The following is a 24300-nucleotide window of genomic DNA, read 5'->3' as shown; positions in this document are numbered from 1 at the left end:
ATATTTTTGCAAATTTCTGTATTCTCTGGCTTAATAAAAGACAGCTGGATTCTCATCTGATGCATCCATACTGTTGCAGTGTTACATTTCATATAGTATCATGTGTCATGTACCCTCTAGAAAACTTTACAATCCTAATAATGAAAATGATGAAAAAAATTACTAAGGTCTGTACATCCTTTTATTTACAGATGAGGAAGTGTAGCTTAGTATTGAGAAAAGAGTTTTGACCTCATGGACTCTCTGAAATGGTCTGGGAGTGGACTGTCCCTGTGACCGACCATACTTTGAAAATTTGTGAGGTAATGCCTGTTAAAGGTGATGCTGAGGAAGGTAGGGGTTAGATTTTGAAGGTCTTGGACCTATGATGTATTTTATACTGTAGATCAATAGTAATAATTTTGAACAGTTCTGCACTACAATTCTTAAGAGTCACAGGGAAAGTGAACAAGTGTTAAGAAAATAGACATGCTAGTTGAACATTCCAGCAGTGTTAGGTTCCCTTCCACTCCAACTTAACTATGAGCCTTCAGTTATGTCATTCAGTTAGGTTCTGGTAGAAAAGCTGAGAATCACTACTGGAAGTCTCTGGAGAGCCACTGCATGGTTTTAAAAAGGTAAGCAGTCAGTTAACAGGTTTGTGTTGTAGAAAGTTAATTCTGATGGCATTATGAAGGATGGATTAGTGAAGGAGAGCATTTTGGAAGCTGTTAAACTCTTAAGAAGTCAGATGAGGATCTGAATTAAGCTAAGCAGAATAGAGAGTATATAAAGAATCTGGTAAAGATTAAGAAAGAAGTCTCCATGATTCACTAAATGTGGGTAGTAAAGGAGAAAGGAACCTTGTAGTATGACTCCAAGGTTTCTAGCTTGGTGTACTATCATGAAAATTAGATTGTACAATTTGGTTGGTAGAGTTGAGTGAGGGAGGAGAAACAAAGGTAGAGAGGACCAAGCAGAGATGGTGGGAGGAAATTTCAAGGTAAAAGAGAATAAGTTTAGTTTTATGCATATTAAAACTGAGGTGCCTGTGAGACATTTAGTAGAAAGAGAGCTGACAGGATGGAGTTAAAGATTTGGGGGTCATCGTATAAGCATGTAAAGAGGTAGTTGAAAGCATGGGAGTGAATGAGCTTTTTCAGACAAGTATATAGAGTGGATTAGCTTTAGGTTGAAGAGCATTACCATTTAAAGAGCCGCCTGAAAAGGATGTCCTAGTGATTGTACCCAAGAACTTGTCATCACACAGGAGGAAGAGGAACCCGGATGATGTCAAAAAAGCCTAGGAGAGTTTTCAGAAAAATAATTAACCAAAGTCAAATAGTTTAGGGAAGACGGTAAGGTGAGTTTGAGCAAGTACCCATTCCATTTGCCAAGTAGGAGTGATTTGGTGACTAGAAAAAGCAGTGTGGGGTTGGGGTATGGGAATAGTCCAGATTATAGTGGATTAAGGAGAAAATAGGTGAAGTGGGTATAAATTCCTTCAATTTCCTTTGGCATTCTGACAATAGATGGCAGAAACTAGAGGACACAGATTGAAGAACTCCCCTCCCACCCTCTGCTTTTAAAGCAAAGAGAATATTTTCATATATTTCTTACCTATAAGTATATCCTTTTTTGTGTGAAATGATTGCTATTTATAATTTTAAAAGATAACAGCTTGTCTTTTCATTAAATAAGATCTCCGAAGTTTTCAATTTAAAGTTTGGATTTGAAATGTAGAAAGCAGTAGGGAAGACTGAAAGCCTGGCAAGATCTTAAGCTGCACAGACTAGATGAGTATATACATTTTTCTTGTTTTTTGAACTGTTCAGTATTGTGGTTTGTAGTTATTTTTTAAATTAATAAGAGCTTTATTGAGATGAAATTCACCTACCATAAAATTTATTCAAGATGTGTGATTTAACAGTTTTTTAATAGTTTTCCACAAAATTGTACTATTACCATGTTGAATTTTTTTATCATTCCAAAAGGATACCCATTACTAGTCATTCTTCCCACACACCCTCCTTCCCACAGCCCTAGGCAATCACTAATCTGCTTTCTGTCTCCATAGATTTGCCTCATGTAGCCATTGTATATAAATGGAGTCTTGCAACATGTGGTGTTTTGTGACCAGCTCTTTGACCTAACAGTGTTTTCAAGGTTCATCCATGTTGTTGCATGGATCAAAAATACTGCATTTCTTTTCATGATCGAATGATACTTATTGTATGGATATACCACATTTTGTTACTCATTCATTGGTTGATGGATATTTGAGCTGTTTCCACTTTTTGGAACACTTTGTATTATGTACTAATATATATAATGTTAATAATCATATTTTCAATTTTATGAAGCATAGCTAACTATGAAATACAAGTTTTCCTTAGGATATATGTTTTCAGTTATTATAAGTATATACCCATGAGTAGAATTACTGGGTCATATGCAAACTTCATGTTTAACATTTTGAGGAACTGCCAGATTTACCCAAAACTGCTGCACATTACATTCCTACCAGGCCAACACTTGTTACTGTCTGTCTTTTTTACTATAACCATCATAGTGGGTGTGAGGTGGTATCTTGTGGTTGGCTGGTTGTAGGTTTTTAAAATATCTCAGTAAGTTTATATAAATGGTGCTCTATGTGTAACATGTCTTTCAAAGGTAAAGTGATAGGCAAGTCTCCACTCATCCTCACTTTTCTGCTAATCGTGTTGCTTTCCTAGTACCACTGATTTAGTTGATTTATTAATCCATCTTTTGAGTGTCCAGCCATGTATTTATATTTTAAATAACTTCACAAATGAAAGTGAACTTCTGAGTAACTCTCCAGACATGGCTTATTGAGACAGCACTCTAAAAATTTACCTCAATTGTTAATTCTCAAGACTGTTTCACTGTATATATTTACTTTTAGAATATTGTTAGCTTTTTTTCCTTCAATTTTTGACATTTAGTTCAGAAAAGTTTTTGACAGGTTGAAACTGAAAGTAAGACATTAACATTTAGATTAAAATTTTTTTGTTCCTGTGTTAAAAAATAAAACACTTCTGTGTTTCTCCTCAGCTTCATGAACATTTACATTTCTGACTTCCTCAGACCTAAAGCCTCCAAGGCTAGAGACGAACTTAATTTATCTCTGTATCCCATTGCTTAATATAGTGTCTGGCACTTAATAGGCATTAATGGCCACTGTTTAAGCAGAAATTACAGTGAGTTTAAAGCTATGAGACATGGATTTTTTCTTCAGGTGGATTCTTCAAATGGTCCAAAGGGCTTGTCTCTTAGACCAGCATGAGAGCTGTTTCCCTCCTCCTATGCGTACAGGTGTGTTTACACAACTGGTTGTATTTTCAGGATCCACTGAAAAAGAAAATACAAGATAAAATACTAGACTGAATTCAGTTAGACTTTTCAATAAATATGATTTTATTAATTGTAATATCTTCTACATAAATATAAGAAAGTACAGTACGTACTTTCTCTAGACACTGGTTGATGTGCATAAGAATTCAGGGAACCACTTAAAGTGACTACTTAAGTATTCCCCACTCCATGAATCATATTTCTGGGACATTATTGTAGAATATTAATTTAAATAAAATGTCCACTTTTACTTTTGGTTTTAGATTTCAGTAATAAAACCCAGATACCAGGTATCTAGAATCTCTTAAAAAATAATGGTATCTTGCAACTTGGGTGCTTTGGGAGTTATTACAGTAATAGCTGTTCTCTCCTTGCCTCTGGTTTCTTGCCTCATCCAATCCATTCCACATATCATACTCATTTTCCTAAAATACCATTTCAAATGTTGGCATCTGTGGAATAATGGAAAGCATACTGGTAATAAATGCAGGAGATGTGGGTTTGAGTCCTCCTGTTGCTGCTTAGTTCCATGTTTTCTTTAATACGTTTGTTTATGTAGGATAATTTTAGAAACATGGTTTTATTTTCATTATCAAAAAATTTATGTTCAAAAAAACTCAAGGCTCCCTTTGGTGACCATTAAAATTACTGGACTTTTAAATGTTAAGCCAACACGGAGCATCAAATCCAAGCTCTGCTTTTTTTCAAACTAATTATATGCTGTCTTTCCAATTTCCCCTTCTCCCAATTTTGTAACTTTTACCCCAGTTTAGAATCATAGGTCAATATGGTAAAGTCTATACTTCTAGCCTGGCATTCCAGAGCCTGAACGCAGTCTCACATGACCTTTCCAGTGTTAAACTCTGTACTCCGCAATGTATAACCTCTCGTGCCTCTGGAATAAGCTATTGTCCTTGAGAATAGTCATTGAGTGAATGAAATCTTGCTTAGCTGTGGTTGTACTGTTGAACATACTTCTTCCTTTTTTAGAAAACTTTCCTTATAATAGTTCATAGACCTTTATGTTGCTTCGAAAATGAGAACACAAAAAATTTAGACTTTTCAGAACAACTTCAGAACTCAAAAGCAAAAAATGTAATTCTCACTTTCTAGATAAATATTTTAGGCCAGTTTATCTTAAAGCCCTTGTTCTCCATTGTAAAATTTGATTTTTAAGACCAGGGGGAAAAAGCCTTTCATTAAATTTGAGGTCAAGACTTGCGAAGGGCAAGTCCAGTGATAAGCAGTTATTCTAAACCACTAGTCTTTTGCAGATAGTTGAACTCCTCTCCCAGCATTTCATATTCCTGTAGTATTTAAATTTTTTAGATTCATGCACTCAAGCATTGATAATTATCTCCTTCCCTCTTAAATCACAAAAAATCTTGCTTCTTTTAGTACCTTATAGTGTCTGAACCAGTTTATGGCAGTTAGTAGTAGTTGCTCCTTAAAAGTTTTTCTTAGAGAATGTGGGATTTGGATCGTGTTAATCTCAGGAGATGTTGGGATGTATGCTAATAACTGAAATTTTCTTTATTAATTGTTTTTTGATGTAATCTGCATTTGAAAAGCTATTTAACAACATTTGAGTAGTTACCCTGGTAGACTCTGAAGGAATGCAAAAATGTGTCCCTGTCATCTTTCCATAGTTCCTACCATCCACCATTCATAAAAAATATACTCATTGAGTGCCCATTATACCCTAGGCACTGTGTTTAGAACTGACAATTTAAAATATGACATTTTCCTCGAGAAGTTTACCAACTGTAAACAAACTTGTGAGAAGCAGCAGGAATTTTTCTGGGGGCAATAGATGGGCTTCAGGGGGATCTGAACCCTTTCAAATTATTCATAATATTTTATATGTAAGCTCTTTGCAGTGGGAGAGGGGGGCAGGGTGGGAGACTGGAGAATGTTTCATGGCTTTTAGATTATCAAGGGGCTTGGATTCCAAAAACTTTAGAACCTCTAGACTAGTAGAAAGATGAGGTGCTTTGGAGCCATATAGGAATTAATTTCTACCCTGGCTCTCCCATGATTATAAGCAGGTTACCTAGGGAAATAGGGGATATATAATACCTACCTGGGAGGACCAAGATCAAGATAATATGTATGTAAAGCTACTAACATAATATGTAGAAGGTACTTAGTAGTGATTCAAGATGTTATGTTACTCTAATGGAAATGCAAAATTTAAAATCATAGAAGCAGGAGAGCCTAAATCTGCCTGAGTGTATCATGACCATTTTCAGCAGAGAGGCCACATTTGCACTGACCCTTGAAGGAACAGTTTGTCAGGTGGACGAGAATAAAGGGTATTTCAGATAGAAAAAAACAACAGCATTTGCGAAGACATGGAGATAAGAGCTATGGGTTTTAGATGAGGGAACAGGATGGCAGTGTATAAAAAAGTGAAGTGCTTGTACTCAAATACTAGGAGGAGATTCCCAAAGGGAGAAGAACTTAAACACTGAATATGAGATGAATGTGAAACTGGCTTTGGCATACCGGCATGTTTTGGTGAGGAGTGCTCTGACGTCTCATTATGGCATAGTTGTTTAGTTTTACATATGGCCTGGTGGGAATGAGGGATCATTTTAAATTGTGGTGATTTTACTTTATTCCAGATACCTAAAGTAGTACTTCGTGCTTATATAGTTCTTAGATGGTTAGTTAGATTGGTGTTTTTAATTGGCCTCTGTTAACAGTGTCCTGTAAAAATAAAAAAATAAAAAGTCTTTAGGACCTAGGCAAGTTATTTATAATGGTAGGCCTCTTGCTTAGTTTGGGTTCCTCAGCAGATCTGAGTTTCCCTTGAGATAGCAGAGAGGTTTGGGGACTACACGTTTGGGACCACAACCAAACTGAGAAAGGAAAGGAGTCCTAGGTCCCATACTACAAAAACTTAAAAAGTAGCTTTTCTGGATACCTTCTGCTCACATGTGTTCAGTGCATATACTCATAAGTTATAGACCTGGACATTAAAAGAAATACTAAAACGATTTAGAAATTAGGAAGCTTGTTACATGTTTTACATTTAGAAGTTGGCAGAGCTGAGTTATCAAAGCAGATTCGTTTTCTGTGACATGATGTTGTCTAGGGCAACAATTCCAGTCTTCTTATTTAGGGAAGAAGTCAATAAAGGAAAAAGAGTGGGGCACAAATGCCCTGAAAATTACAGAAAAATTATTTGTTGGTATAGATTTTTGGTTGCAGCTTATTTCCAAACTAACTTGAGTGAAAAAAGAATTTAATGCAATAGAATACCACTCTTGAGCTACTTGAAGGACAGGAACCAAGAAATGGAGCACCATCTATAACTTGGGTGACCCTTCTCTTCATTTCCAGCCCCTCAGTCTGTCTGTGGTTCTCCATGTTCACTAGTCTCTCTGTCTCTAGGACGGCTTGGGTACTTGTCTTTGCTCTTCTGTGCGCCTGCGTGACTCCTCCGGTCAGCCGTGGTGGCTCTCACTGGTGGGGTCGCACGTGCCAAGTAAAGGCGTCCCTTCTGGTGATCTAACTTAGGCACTTTATCTCAGTGTAGGGCAAGAGCTCAAAATGACCAGAATTGCTGTATCTCACTTTCACATTACTGAAAGAATCAACTTGTCAGTGAGATAGATTGATTTGTGTAGTATAAACGTGTGTAGTTGACCCAGGGTGGGGAACTTGTTCAGATGTTTCTTAAGGAAAGAAGAGGATAGTTCACTAAGTGGACAGGCAGCCCAAAGAGTATCTAGTACAGTTGGCAGTTGAACAGTGTGGGGTTAGGAACACCAACAAATGACTCCCCACCAAACCACCAATGGCCTACTGTTTACTAGAAGCCTTACAATAATATAAACAGGTAATTAACTTATATGTATTAGGTTATATATGTATAAATAACATACAAGTATATGTACTGTATTAAAGCTGGAGAAAAAATGTTTTGTCAAATTGTTGCAGATCTTCAAAGATGTTTCCAATGTATTTCTTGAAAAAATCCACATATAAGTGTACCTGCACAGTTCAAACCTGTATTGTTCAAGGGTCAACTCTACAAAAATCCTTAAAGCAAAACTGAAAAAAAATATATTTGACTATTTTTAAGTTTCAGCCTCAAACTCCACCCACCTTTCAGACGAGGCAAAAAGAAGCATGAAGAGTCCTTTTGTGTTGAGAGAGTATTCTCTCGGCTCTGGCAGAGCATTATTTCACATATACAGTACATAACATTAAGCAAGTTTTTAAGATAAAATTAAGATAATCTACAAGCTACCTATTTATGGTACCTAAGATTCAAATTATAATTTTTTAATGTTAAAATGTGAACCTGAGCATTATGTTTTTGAAAGTATTGCATCTAGTCATTCTTCAGCCAGTCTCTGAATATATATCCAAAACATATCACTATCTGAAAGACTAATCTGTTTTCTTTACAATAGATTTTGCATTAATAGAATAACTATAATGCTTTTAGTTCCCAAATCACCTAACATTGCAGTGCTGTAGTGCTGTTGGCTTGTTGCCAGCCTATACTGTGTAACTGCTTGCCTTGATGCTTCCTATGTACCTCCGTTTTTCTGCTCATCTTTATCTGCTCTGTCCATTGGCCTGTTTATGCCTGAGATTCATTAACATGTATTGAAAAGGGGTGTTAGAAATATAGCAGAGTGTACTGTGTAATTTAGAAATTTCCCTTATTTGTGCTTAGCTGGTTATGATTCTTTACTTCTAATACTTTAAATAGGTTATATATAAATACAAAAGAAGAACACCAGAGTAGGTGATTATCAATAATAGGGTTTTGCAACTGACATGATTTGTCTTCAAATATATATCCCAACCCATTCACTGGCATTTTTAGATGTTGCATAAAATAAAGTTTTGTTTTTCAATTATTTTGAATTTAGATAGTAGAAAATTATTTAAGTAAGAGAAGTATGGTTTTAATGTTTAATATACCAGTGTCTTGGTTTTTTTAATTTTGTGAAGGAGAAAGAGGAGGGGTATTTTAATACTTCGAAAGCTTGAAACAGGAAATTTTTCTTTGTGAAAGTCAATATTCAAAGGAATTATTATTGGTAAAATGAAGGCTTGAAGTAAGCTTTCTTGAAGGAGCGATTAGGTAGCATTGGTTAGTTCCACGCCCTCAGCCCCTTCTTCATCCTTAATCCCCATTGTAAGCTGATTTCAAGCTTTACCATTTTGTTGAATTGGCATTTACTATGGTTTCCTTATATCTCTTGGACATATCAATAGATAGATACTTCATAGTAGTACACATCTTTCTTGATGCCTCCTCAGCATTCAGAGTCCTTTCCTTGATGTTGAAGCATCATTTCTACCTGGGTTTTTACTTCCCCCTCTGGTCTCCCTCCTTTATAACTGACTCAGATGCAGTGTACTTTCTATTTTTCATGTTCTTAGCTCCTGAGGGAAATATAATGAAATACTTGAATATTTAGAAGTAAAAAGAATCTTACTAGTCTTGTAAAACTGACTACAATGACATTACTTATTCTAATGCTGCTTAAGAGTTTCAGAGAATAATAAAATACCAATATTTTCTTGTACCCTACATTCTGATGGCTGGTAGTTTAATTTTAAGGTAGTTTTGAAAAATGCAACTTAATCTAAACTAGAAGTATAGGATGAATATTTAACCAGTACATTACGTTTTCCATCTTTGCTTTATTATTATATGCTAGTATTTATATTGTTTGCAAGCCATGAATTCTTTGCAAATTATATGTTGTTTATGCTATATCTAATATTTTCAAATGTTCCAAAATGATCTCACCATTTATTATTTTTCATGTTAAAGTCTAGAAAATTTTATTTTAAAATAGAATGTGGATAGATACATAAATTGTCACTACTAAGGTATGTTGTAGCTAAAAGGGGAAAAAATAAAATAATCCTTGATACTAGTGGGAGGGAATCTTAATTATTGGAGGTTAAAGAAGGATTATATAGATAGCAATAAAGAAATGACCAGATAGAAGCAGCGTATCTTTTTGTGATACATATTTGATTTCCGCAATTTGAGTGTCTAGCATTATACTGGACTAGACCTAGCTGTTATTTACTACCTATGTAATTTTTTTTATTTTTTATGTTGGTATCATTAATATACAATTACATGAGCAATGCTGTGGTAGCTAGATTCCCCCCCTACTACCTATGTAATTTTGATAAGTTATTTAAGCTATTCTCAATCTTAGTTTCCTCCTTCATAAAATAGGCATATTTTACAGTGTGAGAATTAGGAATAATGTAAATAAAAGACACAGTGTATTACAAGGTGTTATTTTAAATGATAGGAAGGAAGAGTGAGAGCAGTAAGTGAAAAGTAAAATAAATGTGAGGGGAAATGGCAACTCCTTTTCTCTTTCTCTTTCTCTTTGGACCTCTTTAGTGATAGAGGATAAAATACTGTGTGTAGTGTAATTATCTGAAGATACAACTGATTGGTAACCTGAGAGTTTTGACTTCAATCCTCCACGTCTGCTCTCAACTTTTGATAACAGTAAAAAGTTTGAGCATGACCGTCTTAAATAGTTGTACTACTATGCTAAAATCTATTATCATGAAATACCAAAAATTAGAATAGGATGGAATAAAGCCTATGCAAAAAATATTACTAAATTTTAAAAAATTATTTATGGATGACTCATAAAGCATATTTGCTTAGTAAATTATAATATTTTGTCAAAATCCTGATATTAACACCTTGTGAAATAGGTTCAACAGACTGGTTCTGAGTTTAATGGCTTCTATAAATTAAAAAGATGTCTAACAAAAATACATAGATCCAAATGGCTTACTAAATCATCATGCTCATTTTTATTTATTCATTCAGTGAATGCCTACCTACTCTGTGCCAAGCATCATCCTAATCCCTGAAGACTCCTCATGGAGCTTACATTCTGTTGGTAAGAGTTACAGTAACCTAGTAAACAAGTAAATACATAGTAGATCAGATATTTAGTGCAACAGAAAACAATAAGACAGGAAGAAAAAGAAATAGAATGTTATCAGTTATCTATTACCATAGTAATGTTGTATAACAACCACAAAACCTTAATAGTATATTATAATAATTATTTTTACATGCTGTTGTTTGTCAGCCAGGCAGGTTTGATGATCTTGAACTGAGTTCATTCACATTTCTGGTGGCTGGCTGGCTGCTAGCACATCGAGCCTGGCTGTGGCTTTTATGACTAGGATTGCCTGTCCCTGCTTCGCATGATTTTCATTCCCCAGTAGGCTACCTGGACTCTCGGGGCTGTGGCAGATAAGCAAGTGAGGGGAAAATAAGCAAGGCCTATCTAGGCTTGGAACTGACACATTGTCACTTCCATCATATTCTCTGGGCCCAAGTAAGTTATAACATCACCTCCACTTCAAGGGGTGGGGAAATAGATTCCACCTTTTAAGTCAAAAAGAACTGCAAAGTCTTTTTTACTACAGGGAGTAAATACAGTTTTAATACAGGGAGTTTTAATACAGGGAGGGTTGGAAAGAAAAGATTACCAATATGATCAATCTGCCATATAACAGGTGTAGGGGATATTATTGCATAGTGTGGTTAAGGCATTGAAACAAGACTTGAAATAATGAGGGAGTGAGCCATGTACTGGAAGAGGATTCCAGACAGAAGGAACATTAAGTGCCCACAGACCTGAGCTGTAGTAGTGTGTTGAAGTAACATCAAGGAAGTCCGTGTGCTTGAGCAGAATGGGTGTTGAAAGGAGTAGCTCTGCGGTTGGTCTGGGAGTTATGGCAGACCATCTGTGTTCTGGTAGGTCATACTAAGGATGGCTTTTACTCAAAGTGAGATGAGAACCTTTTGGTATGATGTTAATCTTAACCTACATTTTTAACAGGATCACCTTGGCTGCTCTGTGGAGAATAAAATGTGTAGGGGTAAAGACAGAAGCAGAGACCATTTAGAAAGCTATTCCAGTAGCTTAAGCAGGAGCATCTGAAGCCAATGACAGTGAATATAAAGAAAAGGGATCAATTTGGAAGGCATTTCAGAGGTAGCATTTATGACTTAGTAATAGTATACAGAACTTTACTTTTTTTAAGGTCTGCGCAGCATGGGAGTGGTAATCATTAAGTGGTAGCATACGATAGGGCAGGAAACTGGTGATAAATAAATTGGGTTCGACTGAGTAAAAAAGGTATAGCATACTTAACCTTTTCTCTTTTTTTGCTTCCATAGTACTGTGCATCTATTTCCACTATAATTCACCTTATCATATTACAATTATGTATTTATTTTTCTGTTTCTTTACTGGGTTGTCAGGTCTTCTGTGGCCAGAGATCCAGATTCAGAGAATCAGAGATCCATTGGCCTGATCTGTCTTGTCTTTAAACTTTTGGTACCTAGCCAGTGGCTACATGACTGGTGTTTTGTAAATCTTGTTAAATAAATTAATCATTATGATACACTTACAAAGTATGTTTAACAGAAAACACAAATAATAATGTGCATATATCTGTTTTTGTATACCGTGTTTATACAATAAACTGCAAGAAATGTCATCAGGTCTTTTACATTGGATCCTCAGATTAATCTTAAGTCCTGTTTTTATAGATGAGGAAACTGAACTTGCCCAAGGTTACATGGGTAAGTGGCAGAACTATTCTGATTATAAAACCTGTGCTCTTTATTGTCACATTATGCTGCGTCTTCCAGTGCGGCTGCTGTGGGTGCCAGCCACATGGTCATTCCTAACTTGAAAGACTGACTGGCAGAACCTTTGAGATAAGTGGTTACCTGACACCACAGAATTTGTTACTATTTCTGATAGCTGTCAACTATTTGTCGGAATCTTTACCTTAAGTATACTTGAGTATGGATTGAACATGTTAGTGTCCCATGTCTGTTAACATGGAATTTTTTAAAATGTGAATTATTTTTAATTATGGGGTGGGAGATGGAGGAGGTGGCTTCATCTCTGCAAACTTAGCAGTCAAAGCATTTCTGTTTACATGTCTTCAGTACTCTACTGGTTAGTGTGTATTTGGAAAAATAATGTGGTCCCTTTCTGTGTTTAAAACTCTGTTTTATATGTAACAACTTCATTGAAATAGAAATGAAACTCCATTAAGAATAGAGTTTTAGCACTATTTTAATACATAAAAATAAGAGAGGCTCCTTTTCATGAAATGATCATCTCCATTTAGAGTTGGAGTGAATCACATAAAGAATTATCCTAAGTTTGCTTCATTTCAGAAAGAGTGAGTTATTCTGTGCTTTCTGGTAAATTCAGCCCATTTGAACTGCAGTGGGCCTCATGTGATCTTTTGGGAGGAATTTCCAATAGAGATGGGGAAATAAAGATGTACGCAAATAACTAATGCAAAACTGAACCACAGTACCATGGGGCAAAGTGCCATGAGGATTTTTTTTTTGCAACTTTTTAATTGTAAAATGTATATAACAAATTTACCATTTCATCCATTTTTAAATGTACAGTTCAGTGACACTAAGTACATTACATTATTTTGCAAGGAGGGTTCGTAAAAGGGAAATACTGTTAGGAGAGTCATGGAATGTTTTGTAAGAAAGGACTTTTAAAATTAGCCCAGAAGGAGAGGTGAATTTTGGTTGAAGGTGAGGGAACTCGCTGAACAAATACAGGTGGTAATAATAAAGAGACTTCAGGGAACAGCAGCTAACTAAACAACAGCAATCCAAAAGACCAGTTATAGAAATAATTCATAGAGTAGGGCTGTTGGTAAATTTACAAGTATTCAAACAACACATAAGAAATAGGTTAAAATACTATGAATTTTTAGAATAAATGCTAAGTCAGTTTTCCACAGGTAAAACAGATTTCATATTTGTCATTCATATAATGTTCTAGCCAGCTGAAGATTTTTAATTTAAATAATGTTCCTTATTATAGGGGATATGCTCTATAATAATTTAATCCCAGAGACTGCCAGTGTTGCCTACAATGGACATTAAGTATTAAAGGCTTATGCAAAGCTATGTTGTAAGACTCAAAGAAGTCAAGCTGACAGTGAAGTAACAACACTAATGGCCTCATCATTTTAGAAATTAGCTGGTAATTAAGAATAGTCACTTCACAAAGTCATGCAAGAGAACACCACTTTGCCTAAAACTTCCCTTTGTAATATAAAATGGTAGCTTAATCATAAGATTTCTTTGTTTTTTTTAAATAAGCAAGTTAAAAAAAGATATAATACCCACCATATTTGGGTAAACTTTTTTTATGTAATAGTTGTCCAGATGGAGTCAGTGTGCCACTTCAAAGATTGGGGAAACATTATCTAGGGGCAGATACAATGTGAATTAGATGCTTTTTCTTTTGACTTAAATTTAAAGCACAAAAACTATAATAATAAAGACCAGATTTGAATTCAAAAATAAAAACCTGTAATACAAAAGTTAATGCAACAGTAAGCAATAGATTAAGGGAAAATATATTCAACACATTTAAACAGATGATTGTTATCTAAAATATATGAGTAGCTTCTATAACTCAATAAATGGTACTCTCCAAGAGAAAAAATGGGCATATGCTATGAATGATAATAGAAGGAAAATGCAAATAATTTCTGAACACAGGAAAAAATGTCTCCAACCTCTCCAGTAATCAGAAAAGTGCAAATTAATCAATGTCAACTTTTTGGTAGGGGAATGGTCCCACAAGATTCTACCAAATTTGATAAAATACAGAAATTAAGTCATTGCAATTCAGAAATTGATGATAGCAAATGTTGGCAAGGATATAGAAAAACTGGTATTCTATATAGGATATTCTGTTCATAGGAAAGTAAGCTGGTGAAGTGTTTTTTTGGAATGCAGTTTGGACAGCAGTAGAATTTAGAATGTGTATACTCTGACCCAGCATGTCAAAAGCATTAAAGAAAGGAATATTTTCTTCAAAATATTTGCTAATGTGCATTTAATTATATTTCCAACTGCGTTGGTTGGAGCTATTTTTGTGAAATGACATAAAATATCTTTTAATAAAGAGGCTTAATATGGTTGGCTACTTCCAAGGACAGGGATGTGTAGGAAGGAGATGGGTTACTTTTTCATTTTTATAATTGTGTGCAGAGAAGATTTAATATAGCAAGCCTGAGACTGCTATCCTTAGAAACACCTGCTTGCAAGGTTGGCTCTGGCTGGTATCTGGAAACTTGGACTTTTGGGAGGGTTCCCATCATGCTGTTAAAAGAGTGGCTCACTGTGCATATATTGTACAAATATGGCTTATGCTGAACACTTGCTTTTCTTCTGGGAGACTGAAGTTTTGGTCAGAGTCCCTGTGTGACCAGCCCCCAATAAAAACTTAGGGCATTCAATCTCTGATAGACAACACTTCCCAGGTGTTGTCATCGCTCATTGCTGGAGGAATTAAGGGGTCCTGTGTGGTTGTTTTAGGAGAGGACTCTTGAAAGCTGGTGCTTAGTTTCTACTGGATTTTCCCTCATGCACTTTTCCCTCTGCTTTTGCTCTGTATTTTTTAGCTGTAATAAGTCATAGCTGTGACTATGTCTATATGTATAGTCCTGTGAGTCTTGTTTGTGAATCATTGAACCTGAAAGTGGTCTTGGAGAAGCCATGACACAACTTAACAGTATGGTTTAAATGTTTTAGCATCTGCATATATTACTTGTATAAATTTTAAAACATTAAATTTAATTTATTATTAAATGTTTGAATTTTGTGTATATATACATAGACATACACACATACCGTATATCTAAGGATAAGTTGATAGTTTTTTTATATAAGTATATTATATATATAGATCCATTTATTCTGCACATTTTTCCCCTGGTGATAAAAGATTGAAAGCTTTCCTTGGTGACATTATAGATAATATAATAAACCAAATCAAAAACAAAATATATCTTCAGGTATGTTATTTAGGACAAGAAGATAGTACTTGAGATAAATTGAATTACACTTCATTTTTTATATCAGTTTCATGTGTCAATATGATGGTAAACCACAAAGATCAAATTTCAAGTGACATTTTAAGTGCATACTCTCCAGTTATACAAACTACATTATGTCAACTTCTTGAACTGAGTATGTTAGAAATTCGATAGCAGGGAACCAGTTCATTGACTATGTGATGTTCTGAATGTGCTCATTAGTGTACCCACGATGTCTAAAAGACTTGCCATGCTTTATTGAGTGTATGATTCATGGAAGACACTAGGCACTGTGGGGGAATAAAGAGAAATAGAAAAGATTATCTCTGGCAGACAGGGAATTATAATCTTGGGCAGCAGCTACAATGGTACTGGTGGGATAAACGTGTAAAATGATGTATGTAAAAGACAGGAATGATACTATTGTCTAGGACATACTTTTGGAATGTATATTATATGAGAGCAAAGATTTTGTCCTGTTCACCACTCTGTCTGCATTACCTAAAAATACCTAGCTCATATAATAGGAGAAAATGATATTAGACTAGTCATCCTTATGAAGGTGATAATTGAATCTTACTTTTCCTTTTATTATAAATGTCTGGATCCAATATGTCATTAAACTGAAAAAGTAGATTTTTTTTTTGAAAATAATAACAGTTAGTTCATGAGTAGAGCACACCTCTCTAATGTTATGTGAATATTATAAGGCCTGATAATCTGAATGCTTTAATGGCACTAACCCACAATTAGCTGTCTCTCTCTCTATTCTGGGTAAGACATTTAATTTCTATGCAAACAACTATAAAGGTTTCTTTTCCCTTTTTTATTAAAAAATTTTTTTTATTGTAATAAAATGCAAGTAACAAAATATAACATCTTAACCACTTATAAATGTGCAGTTCGGTAGTAAGTACATTCACGTTGTTGGGCAGCTTATCTTTAGAACTCATCATGTGAAAGTAAAATTTACACTCATTAAACAACTCCCATTCCTCTCCTACCCCTGACCCTTAGCAGGCACTGTTCTACTTTCTATCTCTAGGACTCTGACTACTCTAGGTACTTCATTTAAGTGGAATCATATACAATATTTGTCTTTTAGTGACTAGTTTATTTCAACTAGCATAGAGTTCTCAAGGTTCATCCATATTGTAGCATGTCAAAATTCCCTCCCCTTTTGAGGCTGAATACTGTTCCATTATGTGTATATATGTATATACCCCCATTTTGTTTATCTATTTGTCCATTAGTGGACATTTTGATGGCTTTCATCTCTTGGCTGTTGTGAATGATGTTGCTATGAACACGAGCATACACATCTTTCAGGACCCTGCTTTCAGTTCCTTTGGGTTAATCATATGGGTGGATCTTTTGAGTTGGCTCATATGGTAATTCGTTTTAATTTTTTAAAGACTGCTGTATTGGTTTCCATAGTGGCTGCACCATTTCGTGTTCCTACCAATAGTGTACAGGGCTCCCAATTTCTCCACATTCTCACCAGCACTTGTTGTTTTGTGGTGTTTTTTTGATAACCATTGTAATTGGTATGAGATGATACCTCATTGCAGTTTTGATTTGCATTTCTCTGCTGATTAATAATGTTGAGTGTCTTTTCATATGTTTGTTGGCTATTTGTGTATCTTCTTTGGAGAAGTAGCTACTCAAGTCCTTTGCCCATTTTTGTTGTTAAGTTGTTGGAGTTCTTTATATCAAAGTATTTGCATATATCCATCCTTAGCACAAAGAGAAGCACCAGTCAATTTATAAACATTTAACCATCATAATAAAACAAAATTTGTGATTCATTTTCAAAGTAAAATGCTCTCATCATAGAGGACAGTTAATGTGGCTTCATAAATTCAGTTTAATAGTCCTTGTAATCAGTGAAATTTAAGTTACTTGTCATTTTTCCTACAAGATTACTATCCAGATCAGTATATCTTCTGCTTGTCTTTAGTAAAGTTTCTTTTGAAGGAAATGTAATTTCTCTATAGTGACTTTGACCATGGTTTTGAAGGCTGTCAAAATGCCACATCTTTTATTTGAAATCTTGGCTTATTTTGATTGATGGATTCTAAAGTATGTTTTTAAGTTATTTTTAGTTATATATTTCCTTTATATTGTTTTGTGTTTTTATTTAAAATGTTGTGGAAATCTTGATAATTGTATATAGAGGCAGGTAGGCTGTAATTTTTATCATGATAAGGTTTGGACTTTTTGTTTTGATTTTACATGTCAGAGAGGGAGCACTGCTTATCGTTAATACAAAGAGATATTTGAAGACAAAATCATGCTCTTAGTAACTTGGGGTATACATATCTTCATAGCATTGTGGTGTAGCCCTTCAGGATCAAGTCTAAAATAATCTCAGAATTAAATAATTTTTGCAAGGAAACTAAATGTTGACATCAAAAAGTAACCTCCACTTCATTTCCCCAGAGAAATATACTGAAAATTTAAGAACACAATTTGCTTATTATTCAGGTTTGAGTTTAATTCTTTTATTTTAGTCCACCTTCCCAGTTTGTGGGTTAGAGTTAAGAGAAGTTACAGAATTTAGACTTTAACCCTAGATTGCTTACCACTTATTCCTCCCTTCTCCCACATTTTCTACTCATTATCTTCCTTTTCTAAATATCTAGTCTTCCACATTAGTCGTCTAGCTTCATTCCTGTGGTTTGGGCATCAGCTCATATTAAATATTTTATTCTTGTTTCTTTCCTACCTACCGTACTTACCTATCCTTTCCTGAAAAAGTTGAGACCCAAGTTCACTAGCCAGTTTTTAATAGACCTGATTGTTCATTTGTAATTTCCTTGTTTTATTCCTATTTAGATAAGATTCTGCATTCTTGTTAGTTTGGCGCTGTGGGATTAATGTCCTAATGAGAAGAACTGCAATAAAGGATAGAGGCTGAATAATACTCAATTTGAATAGGATGGAGATTTCTTTTTACAGGGTGGGATTGGGTGTCCCTTGGTCAGCCTGCTCTGAAACTGTCAATGATTACAACTAACTATAACCCTAATCTCCTATTTAGAATTTTGTATAGCAGTTTTACTGAGGTAAATTCACATTTATAGAGATTAATTTGCATGCCGTAAAATTCACTTATTTAAAACATACATTCCAGCAGTTTTTAGTATAGTCACAAGAGTGGGCATTATACTGTCCAATTTCAGAACATTTTCATTGCCCTCCCCTCCCCATAAAGAAACCTCATACCCATTACCTCTCACAGCTTATTTCTCCCCTTACCAACACTGTGGCAACCACTTATCTGTTTTCTCTCTGTGGATTTGCCTATTCAGAAAATTTCATATAAATGGAATTATGTAATACATGCTTTTTGTGTCTGACTTCTTTCACTTAGCATAATGTTTTCAAGGTTCATTGTTGAGCATAAATCTACTCCATTCCTTTTTATGGCTAAATAATATTCCATTATATGAATGTACCACATACTGTTTTTTCATTCATCAGTTGATGGACATTTGAGTTGCCACTTTTTGGCTCTTATGAGTAATGCTGCTGAGAATATTTGAGTACAGATTTTTGCATGGACGTATGTTTTAAATTCTGCTGGATATACACCTAGGAGTGGAATTACTGAGTTGTATGGGAACTCTATATAAAGAATTGCCAAACTATGTTTCTGTTAAGAATTTAAAACTTAATTCTACAAAGTTTTGGCAACCTGGCTTTATCTCTGTTTGGTCTCTCCTTTTTGAAAAATGGTAATGATCATGTGAAAGCAGATCCTTTATTACATTTATTTTTTTATAGCTTAAAAACATTAATACTGTATGTTAAACAAAGAGTGTTTTTATGCATTGATAGGAAAAATTGGCCCAGCAGATCCCATTAATAGCTATGCCTTATGTGTTACCAGACTGGGAGTTAGATGCTGCAAAAATACGGCTTCTAAAATTAGTCTGGTTTGCCAGGTAATTTTTAAGCCTTTGCATCTATGACAGGTAGGACTTCTATAGTCTTTGTGTAGACTGATAATGGAAGGACTGGGGAGAACATCAATGACAATTTATTCTACCATTCTAGAATCTGTCCCATGATTTCTCTCATCTAAGGTAGTCTAAATTGGCTTCCAATATACAATTAAAAATTACTTTCTGAGTTTTTAAACAGGAACTGGGGCTAGTAATGAGCAGCTCAAGTATCCTATTTAGGTATGGCACCAAATATTAGGGTGCACACAAAAAGGGATTAAAATCCTCTTTAAGAACAAAAATGTCAGTGTTTAAGAATACAAATAAAGGTATTTTGGTATCTGCTAGTTTCAATAACAACTCAGCTAATCTGAGACAGCTAGTTAAAATTTTCCCTTAAATTTCTTGTCCGTTAACAACTCTTATATAGTCATCTCAGTTTTTACATTTTAAAGGTATGCTATATGCTAGATGTTGTGCTGGTTGTGTTTACATACACGGTTTAATGAACATACAAGCATTTCTTCCGTCTCTACTTGACGTACATAGATTAATCAATTAATAGTATTTATTTTGTTATGCCCACCAAATTTCCCATTTTCCTCAGTCATTCAAAAGGTTTCTCAAATCGTTTTCATAAAAAGACAATATAATTAAAGAAAATTAAGTTACCTGTATCCTATACTAAAACAGTTGTCTTTTTTCATTGACAGTGGGACTAGAAAGTAAGGGCTAAGTTTGGGAGATGTTTACTGAGGTGGACTCACCAGAACTTGAAACTGATTGGATGTGAGAGGAAACCACTGGACAGATAAGGGGGGAAAGTCCGAAACTACTCAGAGGTTTTAAGCCTGAATGGATAAGGAGGGCAGAAGTACCATGAAAATAAAAAAGGACACAGAAGCATTTGAAAAATCAGGTCAATTTCTTTTCATCTAGTTAGTTAGGTTTGAATTGTTGGGGGTTGTTTGGTAAGCAGTTTGAATATGGAACCAGAACTGAAGAGAGAACTCAGGACTAGAAATAGAGATTTTAGGATCTTCATAAATCTAATAGTTAAAGGCATGATAGGGAGGTTATAAACTTGGTAAAAGATGAAATCTGAGGAGAGAGCATTTCCAGAGACAACATACATATAGAGACTGGGAAACAGAGAAGCCAGAAAGACTGATCAACAGATTAAGAAGGACAATCAAGAGACAGTTTTTTCATGGAATCTAAGAAAGTTTTAAGGAGGGATGAACCATCTGTGTTAAGTACTTTATAGTAATTGAAGCTTTTGAGATTGTGATTACTTTTGGAGACAATTGGTGACTTCATAAAAGTAGTTTCTGTAGAAGCTGTAAAGGAAAGAATGAAATTTTCAGGGGGGTCAGGCGTTAATGGTTTGCCAGGAAGTGCAGATTTCTCTCTAAATATTTGGTCTGTTGACCTCAGGTTTGTGGCAGTCTAGCCTAGCAAAAAAATAATTTATTTCCATATAGTGGTAAATACGTATTGAGCTCTCTTGAACTGCAAAGGTCACTCTTCCTGTGTTGTATTTGTTTTTGCAAAGATAAATATGAATTCCACATTCATGCTATTAATTTCGGGGTCTACTTTGTTTTATTTTTAGTTGGGCAGTTGATGTTATTGTAGCTTAATCTGTTAAAGCTGGAACTCAATAGTCTCAGTTTTACTGTATGTTTATATTGTATCTTACAGGATAATAAGATTAGTGATGGATTGCTTGAAATACTTTGCCCATCTGAGGTTGGCAGAATAGGAGACTAAAAGGTAAAAGGGACTATAGTGGTCATGTTTTCTTAAATCAAGACACACAGCAGATGAAGGGTGACATAGTCAAGAGCCATAATTTTAATGCACAGATTTTGAGATATCTGAGAGTTTTTCTGTGGGGACAATGGGACAAAATATTTTAAGTTGGGATTCGCCTGGAAAACATGGAACCAGTGGTTGCATGAGTTAAATGGATGATGAACAAACAGAAAAGAAAATGAGGGCTATGTGAGCAGACAAAAAAATAAAATAATGAAAGCTGTTATTTTTTTTGAATGTATCTGTTTATTTACAGCTTTTGATACTTAAAACTTCAAATAAATGATCTGTCCAATTGCTATAGTTTTTAAAAATAAATCAAAATTTTCCATTCTCTTCTAGGAAAAGCTGTAGCACAAATTAACACAGTGGAGAGTAGTGAAAACAATTACATTTAAAACATAGAAACATACGTACCTCTTTTAGATTAGTAAGTATAATATCTAATTTTTGGTAACAAAAGCCAACAAGAATGAAATACAGTTATATCTTGTTTTGTTTGCATGTATCATAAAGACAACAAAAAGCAGTTAAGTTTTCAACTTTAACTAGACATGAATATAAACATATAAAAATAAGACAAACCCTTTATTTTTACCCCCCAAATTTTTATATTCAGTAAAAAAAATTTTACTTTTCAAAAGTATATGACAGCCGTCAGTACAAATCTCACTTCTTTAACATGTACTTTTCATTCTATAATACAGTTTAGATATTATGATACATTTGTTGTATTGAAATACCACGGAATAATTTTACTGTCCTTTTAATTCAAACAGGATTGTACCTTAGTTCCATAAGGATGCAGCTTGGAGGAAGAGGATAAACTTGGATTATACTTTTCTAATTTATTTTGATCTTGAGAAGAAAGCATTGTATTTCCTTTTCCAACTAGAGAACAGGAGCCTTTCCTTCAAGAAAAGGAAAGCATTTATTGTCTAAGCTGTGCAAAAAATCTTTATAGACCTGTTGCAAAAATTCTTTATTACCTTTTTCATTTAGTTTTTATGCTTTGCCACATTTATTACTTTTAAATATAAAATCTGTAGTACAAAATTTTACTTAAAAACAAACTCTCAAATTAAGGTCCATTGCTTTACCCGTTTGAGGACTATATATAAATCTGCTATGTCATGGATATCTCTTTTGCTAGTAGTTGATGGAACTAGAAGTTGAACCCCCAGCTTCTCTGATTCCAAACTATCTCATTATGAAATAGTTATGAAATGTTGAAGGAGAGAAAATAGTTTAAGTATACTGGTCAATTCTGATTTGTATCCATTTTCTTGAACATTAACACCTGAGAAGTCCTAAACAGTTTTACTTATTGCTGCTTGTCATGTATTGTGCTGGTAGTCGCTGATCTTAATAGAATAAAGAAGATATAGTCTGCATTTTCAGGGAATTCATGTTCCGTCAGGATGTTATATGTGTAAATATAAATAATTATTGAGCATTGGGATGTGTCTTAGATTACAGGTAGGTTTAAAGAGCTGTTGGTGGAGATGTGGGAACAGTTTGGAAGGAAGTGGAAGGAAGATGGGGTGGATCCCAGTACTAGTCTCAGGAAATGTTACAGCAAGATGATTTCTTTACTGAGCTAGAAGCCAGAAGAAATAAGGAGTTTGCTCAGCAGACTACTAGGAAAATAACTGAAGCATGGAAATCAATGAACAAAGAGTAAAATCATTTTGCTACCCGAAGACCCATAAGATTGGCCCGTTGACTTCCAAGTGTGTCCTTTTGGTATCAGTTGTGACAACTTAAAATGAGAAGGCTCTTAGCCTGTAAATTTCTGAAAAGGAACGGCAGACAAATCAGTCATGCAGCAGTACATAAAGTGAGCTAAAATAGGAAGGTGAATTTTGAAAGGCAGAGTTGCATATTTTGCAATTTAAGGTAGACATTGCAAAGATATAGTTGAAAGACCCTTTTGGTTGTTTTGGTTGCTTGAAAGTTATTAGTTGTATACATATTTTTGTATATAGGTTGTAGTGATTAAAGAACAGCCAGTTAGAGATAGTATACTTTGGGTGGAAATGAAACTCTGATTTTACTACTGGGTGTTGTTTGTATTTGGGTTTTTTTAATTTTTATTTTGGCTTAATAATGCATCTTACAGAGTAGAGTCAAGTTAGTAGTATTGTGATTGAGTGGCTTTTGTGACAGGACAGATATTTCAGGTATAAAATCACATGAATTTATTCATTTGGTAGATACTGAGTGCCAACTATACGCCAAACTCCCAAATTTTAAACCTTTTAAAATTCAGGTGGATTTCCCAGTAATTGCCTCAGAAGTTTTTCCAAGCAGTGGCAAAAGCACTATTACTTTATGGGTGAGGTATTCTTAAATTTTGTTATGGTATAACTTAAGCTTAAAGTAATCCATGTTTATTTCACTTTAGATACAATTTTAAGATTTGCATATTCTTATGTTCATTTACTGAAAATATTGTCTTATGAAATTCTTAGTGTGTTTTAAGTGTTATGGCATTGAGGAATTTGGGGCAGTAGTGTGTGGCCTTAGTAAAAGAGCATAAGAATTCTTAAGTTCCAATATTTAATTTATTTACATCCATACTTATTCCAAAAAGAATTTGAGTTAGCTTAATTTCCATTTTAGCTTTATTGCTTTTTGTGTCCATTGTTTTCTTAATTGTCCTGATTTAAAATCCAGCAAACAAATTTAATACTTGTCCCTGTCTAAATGTGCATTCTGAATATATCAATTTTCTTCATAGTCACTGAGCTAGTGACTATGAAGAGAATTATATATTAGAAGTGGAGCTAACAAAACTTGCTGATGGGTTGATTGTTGGGGGCAAGGAGAGGTAAAGGAAGGAATCAAGGATGATTTCCAGCTTTTAGGCTTGAGCAACTGTTGAATGGTGGTGCTATTTGGACATATTTGTGATGCCCATGAGACACCCAGTGGACAAGCCAGTAGATAGCCCTCTGACTGGAGAGATGGAGCAAACACCACACAACACATTCTCATTAGCTTCAGTTCTTAGATAAACAATAAAACTTTTCTTCCCTTCTAAAGAGCTCAAATCTGGACATACAAATGAGTACCTTAAAGAGCACAATCGTAAGTACATTGACTTTCAGACACCTTTGAGAATGAGTTTATTGATTTAGGATTAGGGAAAAACATAAAACTTAACATGTTTCAAAAAATGAATAAAATATTTGTTTGGAACTTTAAAACAAAGTGAATATTAAGTTCAGTTTTTGTTTCCATCAAGAACTCCAGTGTA

At 34.5% G+C, this 24300-nt stretch overlaps 1 protein-coding gene across 5 annotated transcripts in view; it reads left to right on the top strand.

The window, feature by feature from the left end:
* PTPN12 (protein tyrosine phosphatase non-receptor type 12) overlaps window positions 1-24300 on the top strand; it is an 82185-nt gene that overhangs the window by 5232 nt on the left and 52653 nt on the right. The window contains exon 2 of one of the 5 annotated variants that reach the window (XM_073238951.1): window positions 10202-10274. The exons of the other annotated variants lie outside the window; for them this stretch is intronic. The gene's annotated coding sequence lies outside the window, so the exon portion shown is untranslated. The remainder of the gene's footprint in view (window positions 1-10201; window positions 10275-24300) is intronic. 5 annotated transcript variants of the gene reach the window in all.

This window comes from Manis javanica, chromosome 6, assembly GCF_040802235.1.
Source record: "Manis javanica isolate MJ-LG chromosome 6, MJ_LKY, whole genome shotgun sequence".
NCBI lineage: Eukaryota > Metazoa > Chordata > Mammalia > Pholidota > Manidae > Manis > Manis javanica.
Note: the sequence above shows the minus strand (reverse complement) of the source record. Positions and strands in the feature narration are given on the sequence as shown.